Source organism: Nuphar pumila, chromosome 2 (genome assembly GCF_984573655.1).
Source record: "Nuphar pumila chromosome 2, dmNupPumi1.hap1.1, whole genome shotgun sequence".
NCBI lineage: Eukaryota > Viridiplantae > Streptophyta > Magnoliopsida > Nymphaeales > Nymphaeaceae > Nuphar > Nuphar pumila.
In genome coordinates, this window is record NC_143250.1 from 140,230,591 (window position 1) to 140,241,779 (window position 11,189).

Consider the following 11,189-nt stretch of genomic DNA (forward strand, 5'->3'; position numbering starts at 1 on the left):
TTTTTTAGCACCTATCATTTCGCACCTACCCATTACTCTCTCTATAAATAGAGAGAGAGAGAGAGATTTTAAAATGGAAAATAGACCTTCATTGATTGGAGAGATGGGCTGTATTTGTTGTTGGGAGATTATTGGTATGGCAAGAAGCTGCGAGCCACTAACCAGTGATCCACTGGTTTGGGTAACACGTTTACTCTCTCTATAAATAGAGAGAGAGAGAGAGAGAGATTTTAAAATGGAAAATAGACCTTCATTGATTGGAGAGATGGGCTGTATTTGTTGTTGGGAGATTATTGGTATGGCAAGAAGCTGCGAGCCACTAACCAGTGATCCACTGGTTTGGGTAACACGTTTGCAAGAACAAGCACTGGTCTGCATGAGTCGGACCCCAAGTGGGTCCCCATAGTGAAGAGACCAAGGAGCATTTATTGGAAAGTGGGCGATATCTCTTATCATTATTATAGTCAAGCTGACAACTGGCAATCATTTAATTGGAGGTTGGAGAAAAGATTGGATTAAGAAAGGGACATATTATTCATATTGTATAGAATGGCTAGTAGCCTGTCAACTATATATAGCAATAATCCCTGCACTTACAGAAAATAAGCCAAAATCTAGGCGTCATGGTATGTTACTGAAGTGCATGTGTAAAAGCTTTCTTTTTGTTTTATCAAGTTCAACCTTTTTTTTAATTATTTTAATTGGAATAGTTTTTGGAGAGGAATTTTAATTACTGAAGTAAAAGTTATTTAGAGATTTACTTAACAAAAGATAAAAAACAGCCAAGAAAATTTTGTTTTCTTTTTCTAGTATCAAGTAAATTCCATTCACAGATCTTTCCTTATTGACTTAAATGGAATATAAATTTTCCATTAAAATAAGGCAAATTATTTACCACGAACATAGTAACCTAATTTTGTTCATTTTTATTATTTTAGGGAAACTTATATAGACACCTAGCTTATGACAAAATTATGTTTAACCACTTGCATCTTAAATGTTTTCAGATAGGCAACTATTTTTTTCAGAACTGTCTATATCATTTTTTCTAGCTAAAAACAACTTATTTAACCTTTATTATACGGCAACTACATTAAGTGAAGTTTAATCATTTAAAAATTAAAAAGGTTAGTCCACAAGGGCTCTGCCTTGGTAGGGGTGACTGTCAGGAAGTTAACGGGACATCACAAGTTCAAAACCCACAGGTGCAGTCCCTTGCCTCAAGGTCGAAGCTGGGTGTACTCCTTGGTGGGCAGGGGGGACCCCAAGGGTTTTACAAACCTAACAACCGTGATTGAGGGGAGTGGTCCCTTTGATTATTAAAAAAAAAAGGTTAAAGTGTTATTTAAAGAGTCAACTAGAGTGATGTGATAAAAAAAGTAACTTAAGGTGAACATATGAGCAACATGTTGAAAATATAAATGCCTTTAGAAACATAATTTGCCATAAGTTAGACGTAAATTGTTGTATAATCTAATATTCATGAAATTATTGATCAATTAAACAATTCCACTATAAAAATCAAATTAATATGAAACATAGACGGCAAATCATAAGTTGCCAATTACATTGACTCGTGACTATGGTTAGCTCGTCAATCTGTGATATCTAGTTATCTACCTTGAGTCACGTAAGGCAAATAGAGCTGGTAAACGAATTCTAGTGACAAGCCAAGCCTAGTTCGAGCTCATAATTCATGAGCCCGAGTTAAACTAGCCTTGTTCGAGCTGGCTTGTTTATAGAAAAAATACATTGGTTTACAGCTGAAAGAAATAAGATTATAAAATAATACATGTAAAATATATGCAAAATATTTTTTTTAACACTTAACGAGCTTATACGAGTCGAGCCGAGTAAATATTGTTCATATTTAGCTTGTCGAGCCTATTTTATGAGTTAAAATGATCTCTTTGTGAGCCAAGCCGCTCGTTTCCCAGCCGGAAGACAGATTATGCTACAAGGTAACTAGGGTAGAACACAAATTGCTTCAAAATTTTCTCCCTTGAAAGCTAAATTTTTATTTATTTTTTAGACAGATCCTTGGAGCTTATTTTGCAAGACTGATTATATTAATGATGTTGTTATCCATGCAGGCCAGTGTGTTAAGGATTATGCTCAATGGGTTATTGACATTGTGGCTCACTTTTTTCTTCTTTTTATCAACTATGTTGGACACATCTGTATGGTCAGATTTGAGAGAAATAACTGAGAAAACCGATTCTATCGTGATAGGCTGTTGCAGGCTACTCTCTCTCTCTCTCTCTCTCTCTCTCTATATATATATATATATATATATATATATATATATATATAAAAGTTTTCTACAATTTTTTATATATACAAATGACCTAGCAAACTCTTGTTTTTCCTAATTTACTGTTTTTGGTCAAAATCACCTATGGATGTCATGTACATGCTATTCTAATGAGAACTAGTTTTTGAATTGTCAGAATTTGATCTGTGTATAGCTTTTTTCTGGAAACTCAAAAAATCGACTGTTGTAAATGCACCAACTGAATTTCCACTAAATCGATCATGCTAGATTCATTTATTTTAACTCAAAATAACTTGCATCATGAAATTCTAACTAGATTGTAGGTACAATAAACTCTATTAAATATATACCCTAAAATAGTTCAAGGCACTTTAGAATTTCTTTTTTCTTTTACAAATCTGACCCTACATATATGTTCAGGATGGTCTATTTGCTAGAAACTACATTGAATTGTGTTCTTTAACGAAAAAATTAATTTTTGAGTCTTGAATATTTACAAAAATTTGATCTGTTGGTTTTCTAATGCTTTAAAAATCTATTTACATGTCCGAAACAGATAATCCAAGAGTCAATTTCTATACAATCAAGCATATACATCACATTTGTATGGTCAGATTTTAAAAAGGAAAACGACCCCCCCCCCCCCCAGAAAAAATCTTACCCAATTTGCTCTCTCTCTTTCTCTCAAGAAACATATAGGACCCACAACCTAGTTGTGATTGTCAAGAATTTCCCTTAGTTTCTATAGACAGATGCATGCATTAAGTTCCAGTTGGGGACACTACCCATTAGCATTAATCACTGTTTAGACTTTTAATGAGGACCTAGCTAGCTCTTCTTAAGTGTTCTACAAGTGGTTGCAATGACCAAATGATCTATGCATGGTCATACATCAGTGGGTAGTTGAGAACAAGGTTGTTAAATGCGCTGAGGCGAAGCGAGGCGTTGAGCATGTTATGAAGCGAGGCGTAAGTCTCGAGGCGTTGGAGCGTACGCTTCATGATCAATCGGGTCCAATCGAACCCGATCCATTTTCACCCCCCGAGACCCGGACCCCTAGGGCATCCTCATCTCTCTCTCTCTCTCTCTCTCTCTCTCTCTCTCTCTCTCTCTCTCTCTCTCTCTCTCTCTCTCTCTCTTCAGCACCATCCGCTCCCTCACCCAGTTTTGCTTCACCGGCTCCCAGAAGGACCGCAACCGATTCTCCAGCCAGATACCCTCGGAGATCGGCTCGTTGCAGGGGCCATCTATCCTGGATCTGAGATTCTGAGCGACAACGAACTCAACGGCGGCATCCCCACGTCGCTTGCCTCCCTGTCGTCCCTAAACAGTCTGGACCTCTCAGAGAACAACCTCTCCGGCGAGATACCGCCGGAGCTCGGCAGACTAAAGCCGACCTTCCGCAACTTCTTCGACAACGCCCTCACCGGAAAGATCCCCAACGCCTTCGACACCGCGGCGTTCGACCAAAGCTTCCTCCAAAACCCCCAACTCTGCGCGTCCGACCCTTCCCTAACTCGAACACTCCGGCGGTGCTCTTCCGGTGGCGCAAGTGCAAGGGAGGTTTCCCCGACGGTTCTCATCGCGATCCTTGTCGTCGTCAGGATCCTTGCCCTCTTCGCCATCGGCTTCGCGGTGCCAACCTGCTCGTCAATGTCCCCGGCGGTGGATTTTGGCAGGAAAGGGGCGGTTTGTAGGGACTACACAGATGCGTACGCTTTAGAAGCGAAGCACGTTTCGACTTGAGGCATGCGCTTCACATGAGTGAAGCGTGCGTTTCAAGCCTGAAACGCCTCAATGCAACGCCTCAATACCTTGAGCGTGCGCTTCGCTTATGAGGCGTACGCTTCAGGTATTGAGGCGTACGCCTCTCACAACAATGGTTGAGAATGTTCAGGAACCAGATCAAAGGTGCCCACTAGCATTAAGAGATGAGTGGTCCAACAATAGGCAGATGATAATCCATTTATGGCCTTTCATCCAAAACATATTTGGCAATGACACAGTTGGTTAACTAGCATTGGTCCTTTCATTTGCCTAATGGTTACATCATGTGGCACCTACTTGGTCATTGCAAGTCTTTCTTAAATTATGTCAGAAGGATACTCGTGCGACTCGATACACGACTCAAATTTTACAGAATAATTCTTTTAAAAAAAAAAAAATAGGATCCGGTGAGATAGACTTTTGCATTTTTTTTACTCAATAAAAACTTTTTTTTTTAAAAAAACATAACCATATTGTCCTTGCAAAATGGCACGCTTTATAAAATGCCTACCAATTTTCCGATATTCCCCACATATCCAAAATCTTTGATTCTTGACTTTTTTGGAATATTTTTTTTCTTTGCACAAGCGAACCACCTCAGGTTCATGCGATGTATAGGTGTGCCAAAGGAATTGTTGATTCAAGCTCGTAGGGTTGTACATATTGTGCTCAAGTGTAGTATGCACAAAATGTGTATGCAAAGAAAGGCCAAGATGACTATAATCTTCTTGCACCCATGCCCTAGATGGCGTTGCCCTCAAAAAGTTTGCAAGATGATCCAACCTTACAAGAGTGACTTGAACAAAGAAAGTATAAAATTGGCCACGAAGGGGTTTCGTCTAGCACTAGGTTGGTGTTACAAATATTCAAAACTTCAGGACTGAAAACCCTACTTACAAGCCTTAGCAGAGACTGATTCTTGGTCAAGGACCTTATCACTACAAGAAAATCGTGGATTAGCAACAGACTATATCCATCGCTAAACTATTTAGCGACGACTTAGCGATGGATAGCGCCCATCGCAAATTTTTGCTCGCTAATTAGCGGAAAAACTTATTTGTCGTTACTTCCGTCGCTAATTTGTGATAGATTAGCAACAAACATTATCTGTCGCTAATCCATCACTAAATTTTAAAAACAAAATAAAAAAAAAGTGATCCCTGTCGGGCGGTATTCCGGCAGCAACAAGCCGGACTTGTACCGCACCCGACAAGCATTACACAGGACGACAACTCTGCCTCATCGCTGGACTTGTACCGTCCTTCGTGAATCGGTGCTCTCCGGCGTCGCCGTCCTCCATGAACCAGCGTGCTCTCCGGCGTCGGCGTCCTCCAACGATCGCTATGCCTCGTTGTCGTCCTCCGTGAACCAGCGTCGCCGTCCTCCGTGAACCGGCATGCTCTCCAGCGTCGCCGTCCTCCGTGAACCGCATGCTCTTCGGCATCGCCGTCCTCCGTGAACCCACATGCATGCTCTTTGGCGTCACCGTCCTCCGTGAACCAGCGCACTCTCTGACGTCGCCGTCCTCCGAAAAAGTCGGTTTAAATCGAGTGAGGTCGGTTTAAATTTCGAACGGGGAGAGGAAAAATTTTGCGCTCAGTTTAAATAAAAAATTAGCGACGGATTTAGTGAGGGAATTTTTCCGTTGCTACTTAGTGGTAGATTAGCGACACAAAAATTCCCTCGCTAAATCCGTCGCTAAAATGTTTTCTTGTATTGAGAATTAACGACAAAAAATTTTAGACAACAGGATAATTCTCTTACATTAATACTGCTCCAACTCTATAATCACTAGCATCTGTTTCAATTATAAATGTCTTCAAAAATTTTGGTAGAGCTAGAACCGATGCACACATCATTACCATTTTGAGCTTCTCAAAAGCATTTTGGGCTGCGCATGCATCCTTCCTTAGTAGTGCAGGGAGAGGGGCAGCTATTGTCCCATAATTTTGCACAAACCACCTATAGTAACATGTTAGCTCTAAGAAATCCCTCAAGGCTTTGGTAGTCTTGGGCACTGGCTATTCAAGCATGTGTTGTGTTTTGTCAAGATCCAATTGTACTCCATGTTGTGAGACAATGTGTCCTAAGTAAATGACTTGTTGTATCCCAAAATCACACTTAGACCTCTTTGAGAACAATGTCTTTTCTCTTAATATTTTCAATACCTGTCTCACATGTTCCAAGTGCTCTGACTAAGTCCTACTGTATATGAGTATGTCATCAAAGAACACTAAGACATACTTCTGAAGTAGGGGTCTAAATATGTCATTCATTGCTCTTTGAAAAGTTGTTTGAGAATTTGTCAAACCAAATGGCATGACAAAATACTTATATTGGCCATCATGTGTTCTAAAGGCTAACTTGAATATATCTTCTTTGGACATTCTTATTTGATGATACCCAACCCTCAAGTCCAACTCGGTGAAGTGTGTCATCCTATCTAACTCATCTAATAACTCTTCTATGACAGGTATAAGATGTTTGTCCTTGATGATGATGGTGTTTAAATCTCGACAATCAATACAAAACCTCTATGAGTTGTCTTTTTTCTTTACTAGTAAAATCGATAAAGAGAAAGGACTAGAGCTTGGTCTTATAATTCCACTTTCAAGCATCTATTTAACCAACTCCACCATCACTTCTTTTTAAGATATTACATACCTATATGGCCTCACATTTATTGGTCCAACACGAGGTTCCAACTCAAGGTGATGGTCATGGGTTCTCTTAGGAGGCAACCCTTTAGGTTCTTGAAATACTTCTTCAAATTCCTCAAGTACTTTGACCATATCAAGATGAATGTTTTCTTCTTGAGTTTCCTTCATCTCTTAAATCTTATGGGCCAAAAAAAAAGTGACACACTGAGAGATTTTAAAGAGTTTAAGTGCCTATTTATTGTCCACTTGATTACATGTCTTAGTACCATGAGGTTTTAGAGTGACCCATTTGTCTTTATCCTTGAAGGCCATTTCCATAACTTCAAAGTCCAAAGAAACCTTTCCAAGACTTCTTAGCCAACTCATTCTAAGTACTACATCCATACTTTTGATGAGAAGAAGGTATAAATCAAATATAAAGTTAGCACCTTGAAGAGCTAATAGGGCCTCTTGGCAAACTTGAAGACATTAGAGGCTTCCTCCATTCCCAATGATTTCTTCAAACATGGGATGCGCTTTGATTTTGCAACCCATGTTCTTAGCTACCTCATCTAATATAAAGCTATGTGTAGCCCCGTGTCTACCAAAACTTGCACCTTGAAACCATTGAGTTGACCCTCAATTCTCATAGAACATGGACCACTGATTCTTGAAAGGGCATGATACTCCACACCTTCTTCTTCAATTGCTGATTTGGAGAATTTTGAGGGATTAACACTTGTGTCTCACATGCCAAAGCTCTCCATACTTGTAATATTCACCTCTTTCTCTTTTTTCTTCCAATTGCTTTTGTGTGACATAGTCCACTTTAGGCTTTTGAAAACTTTCTGACTAAGCATTCTTAGCAAATGTCTTAGATGCTTTTGGCAACTCCTTAGGTTTGTTGGTTGGCTTAGGAAGAGACCACCTCAACCTTTGCTTCTTCTCAAAGAGTTCAGTAACTCTATATGCTTCATCCGGTGTTTAGACATTACAAGCCAAGATTTCTATCCTTAGCTCATCTTTGAGTCCACTCACATATGAGCCAAATAGCCTGCTTTGATCCACATATGATAAAGTAGAACATAATTCTTCAAATTCACTTTGGTACTCTTCTAAAGTTCTTCTTTGCCTTAGTTATTAGAAAGTCAAATTATGATTGACCATATTAGAAGGTCCAAATCTCTCGAGTAGAGCCTATTGATACCTTTCTCAAGTAGGTTTTTCATATATCACTTGGCTCCAATGGTACCACCGAATAGCACTCCCTTCAAACTTGGTCACCATGTCATTAATTTGTTAATCATGAAGAATATGGAGACACTCAAAATAATGATGTGCCTTGTATCGCCATTCTCTTGGATTTTCACCCCCAAATGGTGAAAGTTCAATCCTAAGTTCCGTCCCATGTTCTCTCATATGTGCATACCTTTCCTCCTCATATGCCCACATAGGCTCCTCACGACTACAATTTTTCTCATGTGTCATGGGTCTATAGTGAGTCTCATGAGATCGAGGTATATTCCTCTCGTGCATTCTTTTCCTTAGTGCATCCACACCTTGGGTGATATTGGCTACGAGATTTTCCAACCACGCTATGTGACTATTAGCATTTATCTCATTCCGAGATATAATGCGCAAAATCTCCTCACGTGATTCCTTAAATTCATCATATGAAACTCCTCTATGATGCATTTAAGGAATTAAGCCCTCACTTGGTTGATACTAACTGTTGGGTCCCGTGTAGATGAATCTTGATTCAGGCTCGTAGGGTTGTGCATATTTTTCTCAAGTGTAGGATGTGTGGAATGCTTATGCAAAGAAAGGCCAAGATGAGTATGATCTTCTTGCACCCGAGTCCTAGATCGTGGTGCCCTCGAGAAGTTCACAAGATGATCCAGCCTTACAAGAGTGGCCTAAACAAAGAAAGTGTAAAATTGGCCAAAAAGGGGTTTTGTTTAGCACTAGTCTAGTGTTACAAGCATTCAAAACTTAAGGTCTTGAAACCCTACTTAGAAGCCTTAGCAGAAGCTGATTCTTGGTCATACAGAACCTTATGATGTATCAAAATAGTGCTGAAATTTTCAAGTAAAATGCACACGTACATCTATGTGCTCCTATGTAAAATCAGACCCCTTAAAACCCCCTGTTGCATGCCTGTGTTGCGCATAGGCCTGCACGTGCACGACACAATGTGTGTGGCAGAGCAATGAGACACATTGAATGACTGATTTCTCAGCCACATGTGTTTTTCAATCAAAGTTGTGCAAATTCAAGAATGCACCTAAATAACACCTTTGCACGTAGTACTTTCTCCAAAATGATCCTGGTCCTGTGGGTTTACCATAGCCAAATCCAGACCTCACTGCAAGACTTGCTGCTGCAGTTTTGTGCCTCCTGTAGGAGCCGTCAGTAGGCACTTGGGCAACAATCACAACCCACAATCCACCTTGATCAGTCAAGAAGCTCTAGAATTGTTCGTTCTTGACATCTCCAACTCGTTCATGTCAAAATAATGTGAATTTGGCATATGAGTATTCAGTCTCTTTCAAGAATTGAGCAAGAAATCTCTATTCTCTTAAGGATTTGATTGGGTCACTCACCAGATAATTTGATTGGTGCCCAATTGATGAAACACCACCAATTTGTTGTGCAAATAGTTGCAATGAATCCGCGTACGGCTGAATTCCTTCACGTTGGATCCCCTTGGTGTGCAACATCAGAATTCTTCCATGTTTCGCTAGATGTGCGAATGTAGCAGTTGATCTCAAGGCAAGTGTTCTCCAAACTCGTTGAATCCTCAAGATCGACAAATTGGCCCAAGGACCTTGAGCTCACCAAGAATCCCACCACTTGAATCTACTTGAAGCAAAAGAGGAAAATTCCCCATAACTCATAAGTTGCATTTCTGAGAAGAATCTCAAATTGAAAAAAAGCTTTCCTCTCTTCTCGCACATTGGCTTATAAAGGCCTACCAAGGTGGATTGATTACAAAATCGTGGGCCCCAGTGGTTTGGGCAACCCACTAATAGATTTGAAACTACTGGAAGTTGGTTGAAGCTTCAAGTATCTTCACTTGCAACAAACTTGTTGAGGTGGCATGCATGGCACTTGTGCGTGCGCTATGCATGGCATGCATGACACTATTCTTATGCACAGTGCGCATGTGCACAACACTTGAATGCGGTGCGCTGCGCCTATGTAATGCTCATGTGCGACATGCATGTACACTACCTGTGCATTATGCATGCATGGCACATCATAAGCTCACAACTTATCAATAAAAAGAAGATTCACATAATGATTTTGAGGGGCTAGAAAATTTCACATAACCAAATTTGTGAATTTGGCTAATTTTCATCCCAACAAAAGAGATTCGCACATCAAACATGTACATCTTCTCAAGTTCATAATCCCATGTGAACTCTAATTGAAAGGTTCTAGCTCAGAACATTAGCTCCATGCATTTGTGGTGGCCCAAAATTCGTGTGAAAGTCATGCCGTACAAACTTCGTGAAGATACCCTGCAAACCTCCTTTAAGTAAATGATCACCAAGGAAGTCTGCAAATGTGTGATGACATTCGCAGGTACTGGCTGCAAACGTCCTCGAGTGTTCGCACTCTAATTAGACCTTCACAAATATGGTACTACCTTCACAAATATAGTATAACCTTTGCGAAAAAAGCTTGCAAACCTCTTTTAACTAAATACTCCTTATGTACATCGGTAAATGTCTACTTACATTCACATATTTTGATTGTTAATATTTGTACCTTCACATGCTTGTTGATTCATATATAAATACCCCTCACATTTTTTTGTTTTTCTCTCGTAATAATCTTGCAGTATTCTGGCGAGGTTGTGACATCCTTTTTGTCAACTTTTTATCTTTCAGTTAGGTCAAAAAATGAATATATATATATGTATATAGAGTTTTCTTGCATTCTTAGTTTTTTTTTATAGATATATATTTAATATGACTTTATAGTATTTGTGCTTGGTTGTTGCCATTGATGATTTATATATGTTTCTTTATGTTTTAATTAATATTTAGCACCAAAATTTTTATTTAGGGTTTTTCATATATATATACATATATTTGTTTGCGTTGTAGATAATTTCTGTTTGTTTTTTGTTCTTTATTTGATATTTGATGGTTTTGTCTTGAGGTAATGAATTAGGGTTACATGTGAACAAGCATTCAATTAATGTGATAGAGTTGGGATTGAATGTGCACAAGCATTAATAGGACTTAGGGATTTTTAGGTAGTTGCTTTACGTAGTGGTTGTTGTTGGTGGTTTTCTTAATTGAATGTATGAAAGATATATGAATGACTTTTTTGTCACATGTTATTTTATTAGATGAATGATATATTTTGTTGTTGGTATAAGCAGTTAATGATAATATATAAAAGGGTTAAAGTACATTATCGTAACACGATCACCCTACTTAGGGATCTATACTAGTATAAAAAAATAGTATATTTAAGAAATTTATTGCTTTGAT